Genomic DNA, 21799 nt, shown 5'->3' with positions numbered 1-21799 from the left:
TTTAAAGTATTAAGGCTCCAAAGTCCCAAGATTTGTCTGCAGCAGCTGTCTCTCCATAATGCTAAGTGCATTGGACTGAAGAATAAAACCGTCTGCTTTTATTTTATGTGGGAGAGTACATCATTTGGAGATGAAGCCAGTCTGCCTGTGGCTGGGTGGATAAGTTAAGTTAATGTCTTGCATCTAGCAGTTCATTTTTACCTTGCGGAAGAAGCAGGAATGGTAATTGTGTTCGCAGACAGAGATTTAGAATGGAATCATGCCTTTGCAGATAAGGTGTTTCAGGAGGCCAATAAAGATAAGAGGGAAAAGAAATGCATACGAGGAAGTTTTAAGAAAGACTTAGTTCCCACGTATTAACCCAGGCTGGGTTGGATTTTTCTCTTTGCCCCTTGAGTAGCTGCATGCTTGGGGGAGGGAGAACCGCCGCCGTCTGAACTGTGACTCTTCAAGGGGCAGGCCGCTTGGAGCAATCCCTATGGAAGCAGGAATTCCCTCTGCAGCACCCTTTGCAGATGGTCTGTGGTTCTTCCTGAAGCTGCCCTAATGAGGCTCCATTGTTGAAAAACTCTCATAGAAAGTCCTGTCCAGACTCTTTAATCTATACCAGAAATGGCAAACAAGTTTCAATTTGCATGACAATTCCAATTACTTGACAGTGCTTGCCTAGAGCTGAAGGATTCCAAGGCTGAGTCTGGATTTAAAAAAAAAAGAGAAAGAAAAAAGGAGTTCCTGTTGTGGCTCAGCAGGTTAAGGATCCAACGTTGTCTCTGCGAGAATGTAGATTTGATCCCTGGCCTCACTCAGTGGGTTAAGGTTGCCACAAGCTGCAGTGTAGTTTGAAGATTCAGCTCAGATCTGGTGTTGCCATGGCTGTGGCATAGGCTGGCAGCTATACCTCAGATTCAGTCCCTGGGCTGGGAACTTCCATTTGCTGTAGGTGCAGCCATAAAAAGAAAAGAAAAAAGTGGTAATTGATTATCAGTGTCTGTCATAGGGGAAGGAGGATGAGGAATGGTGCCCTAGAAGTCAAAAATGTTCTGTTCTTCTCATCCCTGGGCTACATCTTCAGTTATTTCAGCTTACATTTATTGAGCATCTACTGTGTGGTCCCTGGGGCTGGGGATGTAAATCTAATGGTTATTTCTCAGTACTCCTCTTCCTTGCCCTCTGAGAAATTAGACAAGAGTTGGCCATTTTTTTTCCTTCTTAAGATACATACCAACCCCCACCCCATCCCTGCTTTGTCTTCCCTGAAACCACACCTCTCTTCACTCCCATCTCCCAGGGTATTGCGCTTTGATTTTTCTCCTCTTCTTCTCTGCCTTAAAATGTTGCATGTTCCTAAGACTAGGTCCTGAATCTCCTTTTCTTTCCTGTCTTGCTCTGTCTAGATAATCACATCCAATTCCATATCTTTAAAGGCCATCTCTAGGCTTATGAATCTCAAGTTTACATCTCTAGCCACAAAGCGGAACCTATATAACCTCTTCTACCTGGCATCTCCACTGAGACAGCTAGCACGCATCTCAAACATTACACATTCAAAAGAGAACTCTTGGAGTTCCCGTCGTGGCGCAGTGGTTAACGAATCCGACTAGGAACCATGAGGTTGCGGGTTCGGTCCCTGCCCTTGCTCAGTGGGTTAACGATCCGGCGTTGCCGTGAGCTGTGGTGTAGGTTGCAGACGCGGCTTGGATCCCGAGTTGCTGTGGCTCTGGCGTAGGCCGGTGGCTACAGCTCCGATTCAACCCCTAGCCTGGGAACCTCCATATGCCGCGGGAGCGGCCCAAGAAATAGCAACAATAACAACAACAACAACAACAACAAAAAAAGACAAAAGACAAAAAAAAAAGAGAACTCTTGATTTCCACAGGACCTCCATCCCCTCCCCCAGATATAACCTCATTCATCTGCCAGTTTTCCCTTCTCAGGAAATGACACTACTCTGAATTCAGTTTTCCTTGCCCTTGTGAGACAGGGTTTCCTTCTTTCTCTCTCCAGCCCTCGTCTAAGACAGCAGGTGGTTCTGTCAATTCTGCCTCCAAAACTTCTCCCAATAGCCCAGGTCACTCTGCCCCTTGACCATCACCCTCACTCCCTCCTCATTCTTGCCTGGAATATGGCAGTGGTTCCTATCTGCTCTCTCTCTCCCATTCTTGTCTCCCTCAGCCCACTGTCTGCACAAGAAGGAGGCATTTTAAAAATACCTGTTAATGAAAACATGTATTTTACAGGTGTTGGTCGTTTCCAATACTCCAAAGAAAATCCAAGCCCCTCCTCCTTGTTTACTGGGTCAGCTTCAGTCTTTGCCTCCCTCTTTGACTCGCTGCTCTTACTTTCTTCAGGCACACACTAGCCTACTTTCTATTCTTTCAATAAGCCGTGCCTATTTCCTCCTTGGGCACTTTTGATTTTTTTGGTTTCTCTTTCTAGAATATTCTTCTCTTTGATCTTTCTGTCATTGATTCCTTCTTGTCTTTTCAGTCTTTTTTTTTTTTTTTTTTTTGGTCTTTTTGCCATTTTCTTGGGCCGCTCTTGCGGCATATGGAGGGTCCCAGGCTAGGGGTCGAATCGGAGCTGTAGCCACCAGCCTACGCCAGAGCCACAGCAACGCGGGATCCGAGCCGCGTCTGCAACCTACACCACAGCTCACGGCAACACCGGATCCTTAACCCACTGAGCAAGGGCAGGGATCGAACCCGAAACCTCGTGGTTCCTAGTCGGGTTCGTTAACCACTGCGCCACGACGGGAACTCCTTGTCTTTTCAGTCTTAGCTTCAGTGGTACCTTGCAGGCTGTTTTAATTGTGTCTTATCTGGATGACTGTAATCACATCCATGCTGGTCTCTCTGCCTCCCTGTCTCTAGCTCCCATCCTTCTTTTCCTCCACATGTCACAGATTTCAGCCTGGTCCACCCAGTGTGACACGAGCCAGCCTCTGCCCAGTCCTGGCTGGATTCTTTGCCTCAGACAGGATGTTTCTCTCCTTTGCATCATGGAATGCCTCTAAGCTTTCATAGGCTATTCCTCCCGCCTAATACTATCTTCTATACTTTCTTCTAGATACATTTCTACTCCTTTGTAAGACAATTTAGGAGAATGCCACCTTCCCTGGAAATGCTTTTATGACCTCCCCTGACCTGAAGTTCATCCTCTACTTTCTGTATTGAGCTTCTGAAACGTGCCACAGCTGTTTTATTATGTTGCTACCTATTTTCTAATGTCCCTCTTGTAGCAGGGATTATGTATCTGCTTATCCCCAGTACCCAGCACAGACCTTTGCATTATAGTAAATATTACCTAAAGGTTTGCTTATGGGATTTCTGGAAGGTGGCACTGGAATGGCATTCTGCTAGGGTAAATCATAGCCAATGTGTTCTACCCGACTCCAGAATCCATCAGCTCTGAATGAGGGCTGACCTCTGGGCATAGAGTGGATGACATAGGTGAAGGAAGGAGCTGCTCATGGATGCGTTGTGGGGGACCAAGAATGGTGGTATTAGCATTGTTTTGTGACCATAGCACACTATTAGTTTTGCGGCCTATAGCAGTTCAGTTGATGTTTGACACGAGGGCCAGGGAAGGGACAGAGTATCATTAGAAGCTGGAAATACTTGAAAGGACAGGACAGGCTCAGATCCCCCAGGAATTATCATTGCTTGCAGCCCTGGTATGGCTGCCTCCTTCTCTAGGAACTGCATCTCACATGCAGTGCAGTGTAACTGACTGTGTTTCCATTTAGTGATGCTACCACCTGGCTATACCTGATTGAGTCAGGGGTAGGCATCCAGCTCTCCCTGGGCTAATAGGATTCTCCCTCTCCTAGAATTTAATAATTGAAGTAGAAAGGCCAGCAGCTTGGAAGGTGGTGATACCAATTCAAGTGAATAGGAGCATCTTAGAAAGAAAAGCTACAAACTCTTGCTGTTGGAATATGTCCATTTCCTTTTCCCTCCTGAGTCAAATCTTGATTCTATGACATAGCCCAGTAACCTCGCAAAGTGGAGGAGTGTTGGGAGGTGGGGTTTGGAATGACAGAGATACAGATGCTTTCTGGGAACAGGAGTGGACCAGCCTTCCAGGAGTAAAGTAATGAGAAAAGAGACAGGAATGGATCTCAAGCTTGCCATTTATAGCTGAGCAAGTGCTTTTTCCCTAGAGAAAAACTGAGGACTTTCAGAAAACCAGAGCTGAAAGCATTTTACTCTTGAGGACACTGTGACCCAGAGTGGGTCATTACTTACTGAGGCTCCTGCAAGCAGTTAATACTTAGGTCTAGAACCCAGGCCTATCTGCTCTCAGCCCAATGCTCTTCCCACCATCTCAGTTGTTCTCCGTCTAATCTGGGCCCAGCGCATCTGTCAATATGCTGTCACTGTGCTCCTCTTCTGTGTCCAGCTTGGTGGCTGCAGGTGATTTCCTCTAGGGTCCAGGAACGCAACTCACTGTATGTTACCAGGGGACTGTGTTTATGTATTTATCCCAGGGCATCCGTCTACCTAAGAACCAGAATGACCCATCCCTTAAAATTTCTTGGCCACAAACCATGACCTGACAATCATATGGCAGGTCATGGGCATGAAGGAACACCGATTACAATAACATGAAACAACGTAAGTGGTGTGGGGGCGGTACTTGTGACTGCCTTACCCCACACACCCTGCTGGCCCTGCAGCATTCTAGCATCGCCGCATTCCTGGCCTCACACGTAACACTTGTTATATGGCTTCCAAACTTCGTGGGATGCAATTACTGCACTCCTCTTTTCAATCAACTCGGCATCTCCAAAGTGGAAGGATGTCTCCTCTCTCTGTGCCAAGCACGTTTCCAGGGCGGCCTCTCAATTGGGCAGGGCTCCTGTCTAACTTCTAGAGTTGATCTGAAGTCCTTGTCCTCAAAGTATGGTCTGAAGTTGGCTTGATTTAGATCCCTTGGTGAGATTGTGAACTTGCCGATGACTGGGCCTCTTGCAGACCTACTGAACCACAGTCTGCATTATGAACAGGTTCCCTGGGTGATGGGGGCTGCTATTCTCAATAGTTCATTGGGGCTGGAAAAAGTGATGAGTTTAGGCTGGGGAGTTAGTGGTTTCCTGCCCCTGCTGCAGCACTTCCTAGCTGGGTAATTTTGGCATGTCACTCACCTTCTTTGAGCATCACTTGAAGAGAATTTGAGCTCACCTGTCTTTATTTATATTTATCTTATATCCAGTGACTAGAACATGGGTGGTGGTCCTTAACTAGTGTTAAATGCATGCACGAGTGAAGATCTTAACCTGCACTGCACCTACTGAGTGAGAGAACTCAGGGAGAACATCTGAGCAATCCTACACATAGTAGGTGCTCATTAAGGGCACTTCTCTTCCATCCCTCTTGGGTTGGTGGCTTGTCATCTGTGGGTAGCTTGGGTAGGGTCACTGCAGAAGTGCTAGGGAGGAGATGATGGGTACTCAGAGACCTTACTGACACCCAGAGCTCATAGGTTCTTCTAGGAATATAAACCCCTTTTATTTTTCTCCCTGGTGTCCTCTGTCCGTTGTCCTGGGAGTGGTTAAACTCACAAAGGTCAACCAAAGCCGATCACAGAGGAGAGAGCTATGGCTGCCATTGTGCCCCGCTGGGGGTTAAAAGGCCACCTGATGGTTGCTAGGTCTGTGCCCAGAGGCAGAGGAGCCTCATGGCTGTGGTCAGCAGCTAAGGGTAGGGGGCATGCAGAGGGTTGCATTAGGGATTTGGGGTCCTAGGTAGGAATAAATGAATTCTAGGTCTTAATGATTGGTTGATACCTGGTGACGACTCTGGGGAAAATAATGACTTTTCCCAGATTAAATGTTTTATCTGTGAAAGAGTCATAAAGTATCTCCCTTATCTATTCCCAGAATTTTTTTTTTTTTTTGTCTGCACTTATGGTATATGGAAGTTTCCAATCCAGGGATCAAATCTGCAGCTGTAATCTACACCTTAACTCACTGAACCCAGCCAAAGATTGGACCTGTGCCTCAGTAGCTGCCCCAGATCCTTAACCCACTGTGTCACAGTGGGAACTCCTACTCCCAGAATTCCTGTGAGAATCAAATGAGATAATGAGAATATAATTATTACATTTCTATATAGACTGTATTGTGATGCTTTCTGCTTAAAGTGTGGTCCTCAGAAAAGCAGTGTCAGCATCATTCAGAAGCTTGTTAGAAATGCACAATCTCAGCCTCCACTCCACACTTACTGAATCAGAATCTCATTTTAACATGATCATTAGGTAATTTCAAATACACATTAAAGTTTGAGAAGTAAAGACTATACAATTGTAAAAAATTTTAGTTCTCCAAACCCTTTTTTTAGAGAGCCCTTCCAGAGAAAGGAAATATATCTTTATTTCAGTTTAGGACCTAGAATATAATCGACCTTTAATTAGAGTTGAATGAATGAATGAATGAGTGCGTGAATGAATGAATATCTTGCTCTCAGCCACTACTTGGAACTCTTTACCTAATATTTCCTCTGCTGTAATAGCAGGGCATGTCCAAGGTGATTGCAGCTGCCTCACAGCCAGCTGATGCCAACCACAGATGCAGGCATTTAGTATGTGATTAAGGACAGAGTGATCCACTTAATGTGAGTTGTGGGAGATATTTGGCAAGAACTAAGGGACAGAGGTTGGATTTTAAAGAGTTTCCAAAGATAATGTCTTTCCCAATTATTTAAAATCCTCAGTAACTTGGATCACACCCACTCAGAAATAAGCCTTCTAAAGACAGAGTTCTCTAAATAGGATTCTTGTTCACTTTGGCAGCAGAATCCTGACTCAAGGTCTTTTCAGGTGTTTATGTAACATGGCAGGAGGGGTCATCCACGAGGGAGAAATGCTTCTTTGCTTACTAGATTTCACCACCCATTAAATTAATTAAAGAATTAATCTATCCCATCTTCCAACAAACACAACAGTGCTCAGCTTAGGGTTGCCATAGTGTGCAGACTAGCAACGCCTTTTTCTGTCCAGTAGTTGCCAGGTATGAGGATGGATTATGCATCAAGCACTCACAGTGGGGTTTGAGGAAATACAAACTGATATGGGAGAGTGAGGCAGGCCAACTTAGCCTAGTAAGGGTAGAGGTGACGGAGAGACACTTCCTGCAGGAAGTGACCTTTAGGTGACACCTGGAGGATGAGTAGGAATTAAGCAATTGGGGCAGGAAGGAGGAAAGGTAGCTGGTACACAGTATAGTGTGAGTCAAGGCCTAGAAGCAAGAGAGAATTTGCTCCAGTAAAGGAGGTTTGGAGAGCTGTGTTGACTGTGTGTGAGATGCGCAGGGGTATAAATGCGGGATGTGGAGTGTGAGAAGACCTGAAGTTGAAGACTTATCCAGTTTGGGACCTCCCAGGGTCTTGAGAATCCTAAGCAATTTGCATTTTATCCTCAGATCAATGGAGGAAGTCTTTGGAAGTGCTAGTGGGTCTGATGGAGTTAGCAGTTCTTTCTAATGGACCAGTGAGCCCTTCATTAATATGACAAGAGGAAGAGACTTGTCTCTGGTCTGCATGCCCTACCCTGCCCTGGGTCTCTTAGTTTGAGCTGGGTGTCTGCTTCTTGCTTGCATCCCTTAAGGCTCACTGCAGGATGGTCCTAAGTATTGCCTTATGCCCTCTTCAAAGAAGAGTATTCTTCCACCAAGACTTCATCAGTTGAACTCTCCTGGTCACTTTGCTTCCAGTCTGTCTAATGTAACACTCTCTGAGATCTCCTTTTCTGGGTTCTCCCTGCCTACAGGGGCAAGTTAGACACTGGAAGCTTTGAGGCTGAGCTACGAGCAGTTGCCCTCCTCCACGCAGCACCAGCAGCATCACCATACCTACTCTCAGAGTTTCGGTAAGTCAGGTCATTTTTGCACAATGATTTTATACCCATTAGCAACTGGCTTCCTTTATGCATGCCCCTGTTGCCTAGGCTATTAACTGTGAGCTGTCACTATTGGAAGGTTTTGAGAGACAAGTTGGCCAGAACACAGGATTGAGGGTTGAAAGAGCTGGCCTGAATTTTTCCCCTTCCTGCTACCCTTATTTTGTGACCTTGGGTGAGTCCCTTGAATCTCAGTTTCTGCAGCTGTAAACAGGGAAAAACAAGAGCGCCTGCCCTGTCTCTTCTCAGGGCAGTGGTGAGATCAAACCAGTTGTGCACACAGCATTTGGCAGTGGAGCTGCTCATTTGCCCTAGGTGTGTGGATAGGTGCTTTGTAAAGCTCTAGGAAGATTTCATTGGTTCTCTGGACATCGCTGGCTTAGTTCCCGGCCACACCACCCCTTTCTCACACAGCTGAAGGTAGATAGGACCCATGAGTTGTGCATTTCTCACCTTCTGCAACTAATTGCTGCCTTCCTGTCTGAGGCTTTCGAATTAGGTTTCATTTATCAGGACTCCTGCACTCAATCACTTAATGGACAATCTAATTGGAAATCATTTGTCCAAATGTAAACATTATTTTAATTCATAATTGTGGAGTCCAAATAATTTTGGTGACATGACCCACTTTGAAACACTCTTTCTGATGGGCCGTAACTATGGCATGCACACCCAGTTTTCTCTCCTGGTATGTAATTATCTCCTTAAGCTTCTTGCTGGAAGTTTCTGAAATGTTTATGAACCAACATTAATTTCCAGTTCATTACAGAGTTCCTGTTTTCCTCTAAATTTTTTTTCAGGGAATCTTTAAAAATAAATAGATTGATAGATAAATGGGTAGATAAAAGAAAAGAGCAAATGATTGTCCCTCCTCAAATAATTGCCTTCCAAAATTCAAAACACTGACATTGTAGCACAAAAGGGAGATTAAAGGGTTGAAACAGAGTGATGGAAATGGAATTTAAAGATTTAAAAAAACAAAAAAACTCCTGTATATGTGGAATATAAACTATGACACAAATGAACCTATCTACAAAACAGAAACAGACTCATGGAAGTAGAGAACGGACTTGTGGTTGCCAAGGGGGAGAGGGGAGGGAGTGGGATGAACAGGGAGTTTGGGGTTGGTGGATGCAAACTATTCCATTTAGAATGGATAAGCAATGAGGTCCTATTGTACAGCACAGGGAACTATATCCAGTCTCTTGGGATAGACCATGATGGAAGATAATATAAGAAAAATAATGTATGTGTGTTTGTATATATATATATATAATATGAATATATGACTGGGTCACTCTGCTGTACAGCAGAAATTGACTCAACACTGTAAATCAACTATACTGTAATAAAAATAAAACTAAACAAAAACAAAACAAACAAAAAACTCTTGGCATCTTATCCTTGCAAGGGCTCCTTATCATCTTCTCTTCTCATCAGTATATGTGGTGGGAATTCCTCTGCTAGAGACATAGGACCATATTAGAATGTCTAAGAGTTTACATCCAGGTCAACTTAAAGACAGTATAAAGGATCCTTCTTAAAATATGGAGGCCTTACAGGTCATGTCTTTCCTAAAAACCTCTTCAAGCCTCCCTCCCCATCGCTGCAGGTGATGCTTCTTTCTCTTTGCTTCCAAGTGGTACATATTTCCTTTCCCATCACTTTCCATTTATTATACTTTCTTAGTTTTCTTACCTGTATCCCCATAGTAGACCAAGAGTCCTCAAGTCAGGGACTAAGTGTCATTACCTTGGCACATTTAGTGACTAACTTCTAGACAGAAGTTGTTGACTCATCATGCAGGGTCACCACCTCAGATACACTTCAGCCCTCATCAGCGTGACTACAACAGCCTCCTAACTTGCTTCTCTGACTTTAGTTTACTCAATGTCCATACCATCCTCCCCACTGGAGCCAGGGAAGTCCCTAAGATATGAGTTGGACCAGTTCTTCCCTTGCTTGGAACCATCTGATGAGTACTGCTCTCCCCTGGGTAAATCCACACTCCTCCATATGGCTTCGGGGGCCTTTCATCCCCTGGACCTGACTGGTCTGACCTGGTTTCCAGCTGCTCTGCCCTCATGCCCAAAGATCCGGCCAGCAGAAACCAGGCCCGTCCGTTCTTTAATACACCCTGCCCTCTCACATGGTGACAGTAGTCAATATTTATTGAGCACTCACTATGCGAAGTACTTTTTGATCACTCAATCTGCATTTTAATAACCCTCACAACTACCCATGGGATCGTTATAATATCCCCCTTTTACAGATGAGAAAATTGAGACTTGGAAAGGAAACTTGCTCTAGGCAAGGCAGTTAAAAGACAGTTACAGGGTTACGACCAGGCCTGTGAGTCCGGGACCTGAGATTTCTGTCTGCCATGTCATGCTGCAGAAGATGTGGTTCTCACGCCGAAAGAACTTAAGCCCAAACTGAGATGTGCTTTCTCTGGGTAAAGACATGACTGTGTAACAGGAATCTGCTAAATACCATACCCAAGGTAGAGCTCCAGGCTGGTATGGGAAGCCAGAAACAGAAATAGAACTTTCAGTTGCAGGGGTCCAAGAAGGCTTCACCAGACACATGGAGGGTGAACTCAGTTACAGAGGATAAAAAGGATTTGCACAAGCCGAGAGAAGAAGAAGGGCTACTCTGAGCAGGCTTCTCACCAGGATGGGGCTGGCTGTGGGGAAGGCCCTGGGAAAGTCAGAGGGACCAGGAAATGGGTCCCTTTGGCTGAAGCAGAGAATCTGGGAATAGGGCAGAGGGGTTGAGGAAATTTGCAAAGGGCCAGGAATTGGGAGCTGGGGGCATCCAGGAGGCTCTGGATTACAGGAGGCTCTGAGAAGCTGGGGTTACACCTGGTGGCTGGTCTGAGAGAGGCTGAACCCCTTCCAGTAAAGGGCTGGTCTGACTACAGTGTTGTCCATGAAGAAAAATACAAAATTTAGGGTGGGGTTGAACAGGGGGAGGGAGCAAGTCTGGAATGCCCAGGAAGGAAGCTTTTGCAACAGACCTGACAGGAGATGAGAGTGGTGGCTGTGTAATTGCAAAGGAAAGGACTGATCCCACAGGCACTTCAAGCCATCTTGCGCTATAATTTGCTTTTTAATGACACTGCCGATCTGCTGTTACTGACGTCTGGGGACCTCAGAGGCGCTTCCGAGTCACACCATGGGTGGCTAGTGGCTTGCCTGTGTGTTGCACTTAAAGAGTGCTCTTTAGGGTCAGCTTTCAGGCCAGGCCCTGCCCTGTGGGGCGGTGGGGGCAGCCTCCAGCAGCTCTTGCAGCTTCTTGGGCTTCTTTTCCATGATTGCTTCAGCTTATCCGCTCAAACAGAGATTTTAACATAGAAACAATTCTGGGTCATTTGAAGCTCTGCTGCGTGCAGAGGGCCGTGGGCACTGGCCTCCATCACCCTCTCAATGAAATACCCAAGCAAGGCCACAGCCAATCACTGCTTCTGCCTGCGTCAAGCACTGTGCCTGTATATTGAAGACTGCACTTGAAAGCCAGGGGAGAGTCGGTTATCTGATGAGCACCCCGGCCAAAGTGAATGTGAGTGAGTCAGTTTACGTAAAAGCACCTGACAGAGCCCTCTCCTTGGTGGTTCAGGCTCTACCTGCTCTTCAGGTTCTCAGCCTGCCCCATGACGCTGAATCAGTTCAAAACCTGCCAGAGGCCTCTGTGGCCTTTAGCCAGGAAGAAAAGGAACAAGAACCTCTGATAACTCCATGAAAGGGGACCTTCGTAGGAGCAGGAGGCAAACATACATTTGAACTTAACTGAATCCAGTGGAAATCAGTCTGGGAAAATACATTTTTTTAAAAAACATTTGTTCGTTCTTTCATGCCCTTGCTCAACATTTTTATCAGCATTCACTCCCTAGGTGCGTTTACTTGGTTGTTGAACAGAGTTTGAGCTCCTCATGGGGAGGGAGTGTGTCTGGTTTGTCCCCTGGGGCTGCTGCAGGCAGTGGTACACTGTGTCTCCAGCACAAGGACATGTAGCTGAAGCAGCGGAGGCTGGAAAGTGCTGATGTGTTTGTTTGTTTGGGGAAACATTTATTGGGCACTGAGTGTATACTGGGTGTGGTGTTCCGTCCTATCCCAGCAGACAAAGCTCAATTGGGCAGAGCTCCCATGTCCGCTATTTAGGTAAGAGTATGGTGAAGACATGCGCACTTCCTCTGCCCTGGGGAGGTAGGGAAGTCTTCCAGGAAGGAACTTCTGGTTCAGTTTTTGAAAGTTCTTCAGGAGAAGAAGTGTGGGAACCTGTCCCAGCCCAAGACCAGAGACCTGTGTGCATGTGACGATAGTGGGACAACTTCAAATTGTGTAGGTGTGATAGGAGCCTGATGTGTAACCTTTCAGATGTGAGGTAGATGCGTCCTCATCCAGGAAGTCTTCCAGAATCCCTACAGAAGGGGAGAGTCACTATTCCTCTTCTTATAGCTTCTGGATCTGTTATCAGCTTCTATCACTATGTTTACCACCTAGCACTACAAACATTTATAATATGCACATCCTTTTTTTTTTTTTTGATTATACCCTTGGCATATGGAAATTCCAGAGCCAGGGATCAAATCTGTGCCACAGCAGCAACTCAAGCTACTGCAGTGACAATGTCAGATACTTAACCCATTGTGCCACAAGAGAGCTCCCTATAGTATGCACATCTTGATAATAGATCAGAAGCTTGCTGAGACCAGGGAGCTTGTGTCTTCATCTTTGCTTCCTTAGTAAATAGCATAGGGAATAGAGTAGATGCTTCCTGTACACCGGCTAAAGTAAATCCACACATGGAGAACATAGAGGAGGGGCCTCCCTCGTAGACTTGGTCTTGAGGGACTAATTATATCTATTACATCCAAAACCTCTAAAACCTTTCTCAAATTTTCTTACACAAGCATTCTTACCTAATTATATAAGAACATATTTATATGTATGTATATGTGTATATTATACATACAGTGAAATAGTTCATCATAAAGTATCCATGGCTGCTTCTGAGGAGTAGAAAGAGAAGTGGGATTGGGTGGCTACTACTTCAAGACCATTGAGTATAGTTGTCCATGTTGTGCACTGCGTGATTCTAGGGACCATTCATTTAGATGTGGATCCTACTTTATAAAATTAAACAAAGAATAGCAAATATAGAGAACTGATGACACTATTTGTAGCTTTTACTTTCTTTTCAGGGTTTTTTCTGTACTTTTCCAAAATGTCCAAAATGGATGAGCATAGCTTTTGTATTTAAAAATTGTTAAGACTAATGAGTCATGGACAATTTGAGACACATTGGAAGTACAACAGAGAAAATAAATCTTACCAATCAGAGAAAACTATGATTAACATTTTACTTTATAAAGTTTGTTTCCAACTGCTATTCATTTTAAAATGATATTTGTTCTTCGAATAATACAGACAGGCACAAAGAAGAAAATCAAAATCTCTTCTAACTCTCCATCCAGAAATGACCCACCATTAACATTTCCTCCAGCCTTTTTCTGTATTAATTGCAATCGTAACTCCCATTTGCTGAGTGCTTAATTTGAGCCAGGCAATGTGCTATGTGCTTGCCAGACATTATCTCATTTAATTCCCATGTAAGCCTGGGGTGGGAATTGTCAGCCCCATCTCACAGGAGACACAAACCAAAGGTTAAGAAACTTGGATCAGTTGAAATTTGAACTTAACATTGCCTGATTCCAAAGCTAACATTCTTAATGATTCTCTTCATGCCTTCAAAATCCTTTGTGTAGTTCCATGTACACACCCGCTCCCATATACACAGGCTGTGCTCACAGACACATAGACATACGTAAGCTGTGATTATTGTGATTCGATTGTTCTTCTATGTCATTGTCTTTTAATTTTTACTTAATATTATGTGGTGAGCATTCTATGATGTCGTATGCAAACACTTTTAGAAAGTCTTTTGGTAAATGTTGCTTTGTTAAGTCAAATTTTAAGCAAATTGGTCTTGAAGCATTCATCTCCATAGATGACAGGCCTTTGTCATCAGGCCTCCAGACCTAGTCCAGTGTCTAGGGTCCCACCTCCTGGCCTCTTCTTCCTAGCTTTTTCCTTGTCCATCCTGCTTCTTCAAGTGGGGGCCAGGGAGGGGGGTAGGGGAAATGGGGCAAGCCGTGGTCACTGGATTTAGAAGCTTCAGAGGAAACTAACCTCCACAATGCCTATACTTTATGGCAGTACTCCTATGAGCATTGTTTCATAGCCTTAAAGCCTTTCTTGCTTGTGTGTGCATGTGTTGTGTGTATTGCGTGTGAATAATCCGGTATGACTGAGAAGGCATTTTTCAAAATCAAGAGATTTCTGCACAGGATAAGCAATCAGGAAAATATAAAATCTTCAGCAAGGGTTGCACCCAAAAATAGGGCATAAAGCACCAAACTTTTAGTTGAACTCAAACTATTCACATAGAAAGTGGAACAGATCACTGCAGGCTTTCTCTGCACCAATTTGCTAATGATGGGCGCTGAGAGTTCCCGGGGGACCCAGAGTATACAGTGATTTCTGGACTTAATCCACTGAGTACCTGTTGGCATGGAGGCAACTTGCCGAGCTGGCTCGTGTTCTTTAATACACAGTTTGAGAAATATTGTTTTGTAGAGTTTCTGTTTAATGTTAATTCAGTCATTTCTTTTCATGCGGAAACTAGTTCCTTGCTACTCAAAGCATGGTCTGTGGACCAGTGGCATCAGCCTTATTCTAGGGACTCCAGGAATTACAGAATCTGCACTCCTCCTGCCCCTGCCCCTCCCCCCAGTCTTCTGATTTGGGATCTGTTTTGTAAAAAGATTCCCAGGTCACACACAGGCGTATTAAAGTTTGAGATTGACCTCTGCCTTTACGAACATGCAAGTTCTTAAGGGAATGGAAGTTGCCCTGCAGAGTTTATTTAATGCCACAAAGGGTGTTCCCTGCAGGTGTTGGATTTAATGGACAAGAGCACAGGAAGTGGAAAATGCACTTGAATTCTGCCAGCAGTGAGGCGTGCCCTCTGCAGGGACCCCAAACAACTGTGCGTTCCCAGCTTTCTCCTGAGCCCTTTTTCTTCTCCTTTTTAGGAGAGCACGCCATCCCCTAGCATGTCCACATTTGGAACTGGAGCGATATGCAGCCACATCCCATTAGCTAATAGCGAGGCCCCTGGAGAGGGGTTTCAGCTGGGCACACACGGCTAAAGCCCCTTTAATGGCCCAGTCAGCTGTCAGGGCTGTAAGCACATTTCTTCCCATTCAGAGCCATTTGCCCCTCTCTGTGACCTCTTGTGGCTCTCGGGCCCTGGCCACGTGGCCCAGATGGCAAAATCTGTCAGGCCAAAGCAGGTGACAGTGGGGCTTGCTCTTAGGTAATCAGTGTCTATAATTAGCTGGGGTGGAAACGATAATGGGACCGACTTCAGAGCCAGGGCCAGGGGAGGCCTTGATGGGTGGAGCAGTAACCAGAGAGAAAGGCTTGCTTCCAACCCCCTCCAGTGCGATGTTTCTAGCACATGGAATGTGTGTGTGTGTGTCTGTGTGTGCGTTCACGCACGTGGGGGAGGCAGGACTTCATCTTCAATGAGGAAGGACAGGGCCGAGCGCTGGCAATTTAGTGATTTGTCTGGCAGCTGACTAATTTTATTTCCTATGGTTCAGTTTGAAAATGAGTTGGCTAGGAGGACCTTGTGGGACCAAGGGTGGGGGAGGGTTGTACATGATTCTCAGGGGGTCAGGCACATAGGCATTCCGACCCTGGCTCTGCCACCTAGGAACCAGGCCACTGTGGACGGATCAATCAGGCTCTGTCAGACTCTAACAGTAGAGATCACCCCCTTTGTGGGGGTTCAGTCAGTATCACCGTCAATACCGCCTGAAACACACCTGACACACAGCAACCCCTATAACCTCATTGCCTTCTCCTTTCTTCTCAGTAGGTATGGCTTTGTGCATGATGCCAATAAAACAGAGCCAGCCCCTCCAAAAAATCATTCATAACATACTGAATTAGGTCTCTTTGATAATAGGAGAATGGAAGGTGTCTATCAGAAAGCAGCTGATAGGTGAGGGGGGCTTTGCTTGTGACTTATATGGGGGTGGGGGGGTGACGGTCCCCGCCTTTTCTGAATCAAAATGAAAGGGATGGGGGAGGGCAGTCAGCTAATAAACACTGGAGCTTTGTTTGTTGTTTGTCGTTGTGTTGTTGGCAGTTGAGGGCTGTTTTCTAACACAGCGCCTATTGTCAAGTTCGCCCGAAGCATTGTTGACGCTTGCTCAGTTTGGGTGCTTTGAAGGTCTCAAGTAAAACTTCTCCCTTGGCCATCTGTCCTGCCCCCTCCCGTCCAACTGTTTTCTTCTTTTTCCTCCTTTTATCAAAAATAAAATAAATCCCCAGAGAAGCAAAAAAAACTAAAAATCGCCTGTAATCTCATAAATAACCAGTTAACAATTTGGATTCTATAGGTCCATCTAGACACCGATATTATTTTTTTAATCAAAAAGGGTCAGATTTTGTCCCTTGAAACACGACTCCCCTCCCTACTTAACATGTTGAATTTTAGTCTATATCAAAAATTATATTCATATAACATTATTTTTTCAGATTTTCTATTACAGATTCAATTTACAAAGAATTCTACCAATCTCTTTTGGCTACCTTTAAAAAAATTTTTTTTTTTTTTTAATGTTTTATGGCCTGCTCTCGCACATGGAAGTTCCTGGGCCAGGGATTGCATCTGAGCTGCCACTGAGACCTACTCCAGAGGCCCAGCAACACCCAATCCTTAAACCCACTGTGCGGACTGGGGATCAAACCCAAGGCTTGGCAGCAACCTGAGCCCCTGCAGTCAGATTCTCAACCTGTTGTGCCACAGGGAAATCCAACCTCCCTTCTTTTTTTTGTTGTTTTGCCATTTCTTGGGCCGCTCCCGAGGCACATGGAGGTTCCCAGGCTAGGGGTCGAATCGGAGCTGTAGCCACCGGCCTACTCCAGAGACACAGCAATGGGGGATCCCGAGCTGCGTCTTCGACCTACACCACAGCTCATAGCAACACTGGATCCTTAACCCATTGAGCAAGGCCAGGGATCGAACCCGCAGCCTCATGGTTCCTAGTCGGATTCGTTAACCACTGAGCCACGACGGGAACTCCCCTCTTCTTTTTTTAATGGGGATAATTCAAAAGACCATAACATGCAGCCCTTTAAAGTATACAATTCAGTGTTTTTTAGTGTAGTCACAAGATTGGGAAACCACAGGAGTTTTCTAATTCAAGAACATTTCTATCCCTCCTCCCAAAAAGCACATGTCTGCTGGCAGTGTTTCTTCCTCCCTGTGGCCCTGGGCTAATAGTAACTCTAGTACCACTGAGACTCCAAGAGTCACTGACCCAATTCCTCACCATTGGATATGTAACTTGCTTACAACTATGTATGATTTCAAAAATCACTGAAATGAAGGGTCTGAAATTTTGATCCAATTAAATCAGTTTTGAGCTCTGTCTGAGTTAATACACACATGCTGTTTTAATTTGAAAAGGAGTGTTACATTTTTGGACAATGTGGTTTGGGGAAAATTTAGAATTAAATCTCAATCTGCAGAATTATAAACATTCTTTGGGGATTTCCCGAGTGTGGTCATTGCAAAATTGCTTTTGCAAATACTGCTATGAAGTTTGTCAGACGTTGGAAGTTGTGAAATTCTATTACTCTGCAGTTTCACAGTGGAGGTTAATTCCTTTTTTTTTTTTAAGGGATGCACCATAGCATATGGATGTTCCCAGGCTAGGAGTCTAATTGGAGCTGTAGCTGCCGGCCTGCACCCACAGCCATAGCAGCTCGGGATTCGAGCTGCATCTTCGATCTACACCACAGCTCATGGCAACCCCAGGTCCTTAACCTACTGAGTGAGGCCAGGGATCGAACCCATGTCCTCATAGATACTACTTATTTATTGCTGAGCCGTGATGGGGAACTCCCTTTTTTTTTTTTTTTGGAGGTCAATTCCTGATCCTCCTCCTACGGTAACAGTCATAATTGTGCTTTTGTGTCTCTCTGAGCAGCACTGGGACCTGGTGGGAAGGAGGGTGGGAGGAGAGATGTTCATAGTTTCTACGAGTAATTTTTTAAATTTGACTTGAAAATATAGACCTTAATCTGATATTAAAGGTCATTTTGCTGTACAGCATAAATTGGTAAAACATTGTAAATCAACTATAATAATAATGAAAAGGAATTTGGTAACAATATTTAAAAAACCTGTATACATTTGCATATATAGACTATATTTAAAAATTCATTCTAATAACAATAATTATTAATTATGTTATAATGATGCCCATGAATTAGGAAGGCATGAGGCTGTGAGGACCAGGTGTTGTGCTAAGGGTTTCATGTGCCTCCTTCATTCAACAACCTTGTGAAATCACCTACCAGATTGTTTAAGACACAGAGAAGGTTGGATTATTACACAACCCAAATGATGGTCAAATCCCAAGCTATTCTGCAGGCAATTGGGCAAGTCCATTTTTCCTCAGTAATTTACCCCTTCCCAGTGCTTGACTCACCCCCTGCACCTGTCCCACCCTGCCTCAGTGACAAAGCCAAGTTCTGCAGATCGTCCCTGATCTGATACCTGGAAACAATGAGAGGTGCCCTGTGCCTTAGGGGAGAGAGTGCACTGGTTTGAGCCTTGGTTCTGCCACTTCCCATGCCACAGTGGGCACATGACCATTCTGTAGCTCAGTTTCCCCATTTATGCAATGGGGGTATGAGTATCAACTGTATGCATTTATGAGGATACTTACATCATTATATTCAATGTAACTGATAAGTACTCAAACCCTTCATGATTGTCCTGGCAGAGATGGTGCAGCCTTGAAGTGACAGAACCAAGCTTGCCCCTGACCTTGGTACAGAAGAGGTCCGGCCAGCTAGCTCCACCCCATCATTTTACATTTGGGAAAACCAATGGCTGGGGAGTGGAAATGCTTGTCTAAAGTCCACTGCTTGCCAGCAGCAGGATCTCCATAGTGATTCTATAAAGTCACCTGCTTGGTTTCTGTTTGTTTGTTAGAAGCAAAGATGGTGGCGGCTTAGGAAGCCAGCTTCGGAGGACAACACTCTATTTCTGTTCTCCACACTTGCAGGGTTCCCTTATTTAGTCCTTGGTCTCATCCACAGCAGAGGAGTTACTGGTCTCCCTTGTGGTGTCAGACACTGGGATCTGCTATGTATATACCCCCCAGTGTGAAACATTCTAACCATCATCCTGCAAGGGAGATCTGCTTTTGCTCATTCTGCAGAAGTGATGTGGAGGCTGAGGCAGAAAAAATGAGCCATGCCAAAGTTACGCAGATACAGGAGTTCCCGTTGTGGCTCAGAGGGTTAAGAATTCGACTAGTATCCATGAGGATGCGGGTTTGATCCCTGGCCTTGCTTAGTGGGTTAAGGATCTGGCACTGCCACAAGCTGAGGTGTAGGTGGTGAATGCAGCTTAGATCTGGTCTCACTGTGGCTGTGGTGTAGGGCAGCGTTGCAACTCCAATTCAACCCCTAGCCTGGGAACTTCCATATGCCTCAGGTGCGGCCCTAAAAAGAAAAAAACATAACAAACACCCCCCCCCCCAATTTACTCAGGTATGAAGGGGTAGAATTTTGGAAAACTGCATCATGATCAAGTGCTATTGTGAGACCATGGGTGGGTCCCTTAACCTCCTCTGATGCCATCCTTTTATCTGTAAAATGGAATAATAACAGTACCTACCTTAAAAGGATGCAGTGAGGGTTATTCATGCTTGTAAAGTGCTTGGAAAGACTCCTGGCCCAGTAATATGAGCTCAATAAATGTCCGCCTTACACTAAACAAACAGAACCAAACACGATATGGTGCGGTGCTATCTGCTTCTAAAGCCTGCGTTCTCTCTCTGACTCCCCACTGCCTAAGAAGGAATTAGGGAATTGAATTCGTTCTAAGGAACCTGAGCAAGAGTCAGGATTGCCAGGCATTCGAAACCGTGGCCTAGTTAGAAAGCACACTCACTCACATACACACGCAGAGCTACTTTTAATAGCTGGTAACAGCCAGAGAAAATCCAATTACAGATGAATCAATCGATTAAAGAGAAAGGGCGCAGAAGAAAGAAAAAAAAATGTTGGAGAGACACAGAGCCAAATTAAAGCTGGATAATAGAATTAAGGGTCTGTAGAACAAACCAGTAGAAATAACAAAGGGGTACGGGCTGGGGACCCGTTTACAGCTCCGTATTGATTTGATGCTTTCTCTGACTCTTGACTCCAAAGAGCAGTTCCTGGGCCGCGCCCCAAGCAACTGATCACATCGGAACGGGCCGGAGTTGTGTTTGGCAAATCATAATTTTTCAGAGAAATGAACCACGTGTGGCCTCTGGAACAAGAGGACCATGTTTGAGTTAAAGAGATGCTCACATTTAAGGAGGAAAGCAGAGCCCCAGAAATCACTATCGAGGGAGGGGAAGAGGTGAAAGCTATGTCTTTAGTTGGCAAAGATACACCCCTAGTTTGAAATATTCTGCTGCTTAGGAAATCCTGTCCTTGCTCTCAAAGAAACATCTCATTAAGGAACAGAATTCCTCTCTGGCATACAAACACTCCAAACAAACAAACAAACAAAAAACCAAACCCCACATGCCTTTTAAACTTTTGAGGGGAAGGGGTGACGGGAGGGAGACGGGGCTCTTCATCCGGCAACAATCTCTACAGCTGTGTCTATTCTTGGTGGGTTCTGGAATAACATCCGTTTCTATGTGTTTATGGAAAGGTGTCCTTAACTAGGCCACATAAAGAGCCAGAGCATCTATAAATAAATTAAGGAGGCTGCGAGGCCTGGTGCTGGCCCCTCTGGCTGCAGCCCTGCCACACAGCTGTCGTCTTTGTGCCTGGCCGGCCGGGTCCCATTGTAGATGTGATTACTCCGTGGGTGGGGTGGGGCGTGTGGGGACACTGGTGCAGAAGGTGGGCTTTGCCGCCGCTGGGGACTGTCCTCACTGGGCCGGAAGCCTCTGGTGGTCGTCTCAGCCTGTGCAGGTGACCACGTGGCAGTCACTCTGTGGGAGCCAACTGCGTGCGGCCCGGGCTCAGGCTGGGCCATGTTTACAGATGGTGGTGTTGGGATGGTGGAGCTGGGGGTAGCAGGGACAGGGCCGAAGACAAGAGCAGCAAAATAACCCTGAATATACGTAAGTTTAAACAGAGCCGGGAGGGAGTTCCAGTTGTGGCTGAGTGGTAATGAACCCTCCTAGTATCCTTAGGATGCATCTCACTCAGTGGGTTAAGAATCCAGCATTGCTGTGGTGGTGTAGGCTGCTTGCTGCAGCTCGCATTAGACCCCAGCCTGGAAAACTCCATATGCCGCAGGTGCAGTCACAAAAAGCAAAAAAAAAAAAAAAAAAAAAAAATTTAAATTAAAAAATCTAACAGAGCCAGGAGAGGGGGCCACAGGGATGAGGGAAGCTTTTCCAGACTTTGAGACTCCAATCTTTTTCCCCCACCCTGGGATCAGTGCCCCTGCTAAGCACCTCCTTCTGGAAAAGGCATCAGGAGCCAAGGATCCAGAGTTTTGCTGGCAGGTTTTTTTCCTGGGCACTCACTTAGCGATTGAATTAAAAATAAATATATAAATAAAAAGGCAATAGGCAGCTCTTTCCTTTAGAGAAATGGGGGAAAGAGAGCTTTTATTTTCTTTGCTTGGTAATCATTTCTGGATTTCATGGGTATCTTGTCTTTGAAAGGGCCTCACTACTTGAAGCAGCCATCCCTGGACCTGCAACATCAGCATTTTTCATTCAAAAGCAAGGCCTCAGGCCCTCCAGACTCCCTGAATCAGAATCTGCAGTTCTATGAGTCCCCCGCACCGAGAG

At 45.3% G+C, this 21799-nt stretch overlaps 2 long non-coding RNA genes across 5 annotated transcripts in view; one reads left to right on the top strand and one right to left on the bottom strand.

Annotated features, from left to right (window-relative positions):
- Positions 1 to 21799, top strand: part of LOC102158082 (uncharacterized) — a 383658-nt gene that overhangs the window by 23530 nt on the left and 338329 nt on the right. For both annotated transcript variants that reach the window (XR_014812146.1, XR_014812147.1), the window contains exon 2: positions 7768 to 7866. This is a non-coding gene — a long non-coding RNA (uncharacterized LOC102158082). The remainder of the gene's footprint in view (positions 1 to 7767; positions 7867 to 21799) is intronic.
- Positions 1 to 21799, bottom strand: part of LOC146400308 (uncharacterized) — a 78279-nt gene that overhangs the window by 43272 nt on the left and 13208 nt on the right. Inside the window, exon 1 of one of the 3 annotated variants that reach the window (XR_014812145.1) lies at positions 19669 to 19784. The exons of the other annotated variants lie outside the window; for them this stretch is intronic. This is a non-coding gene — a long non-coding RNA (uncharacterized LOC146400308). Of the gene's footprint in view, positions 1 to 19668; positions 19785 to 21799 lie in introns of those variants that run through there. 3 annotated transcript variants of the gene reach the window in all.

This window comes from Sus scrofa, chromosome 8, assembly GCF_054392235.1.
Source record: "Sus scrofa isolate SSC_HxYL_T2T_F1_AM1 chromosome 8, Sscrofa_HxYL_maternal_Yorkshire_Landrace_v2.0, whole genome shotgun sequence".
In the NCBI taxonomy this organism is placed as follows: domain Eukaryota; kingdom Metazoa; phylum Chordata; class Mammalia; order Artiodactyla; family Suidae; genus Sus; species Sus scrofa.
This window is presented reverse-complemented; position numbering and strand designations above follow the sequence as displayed.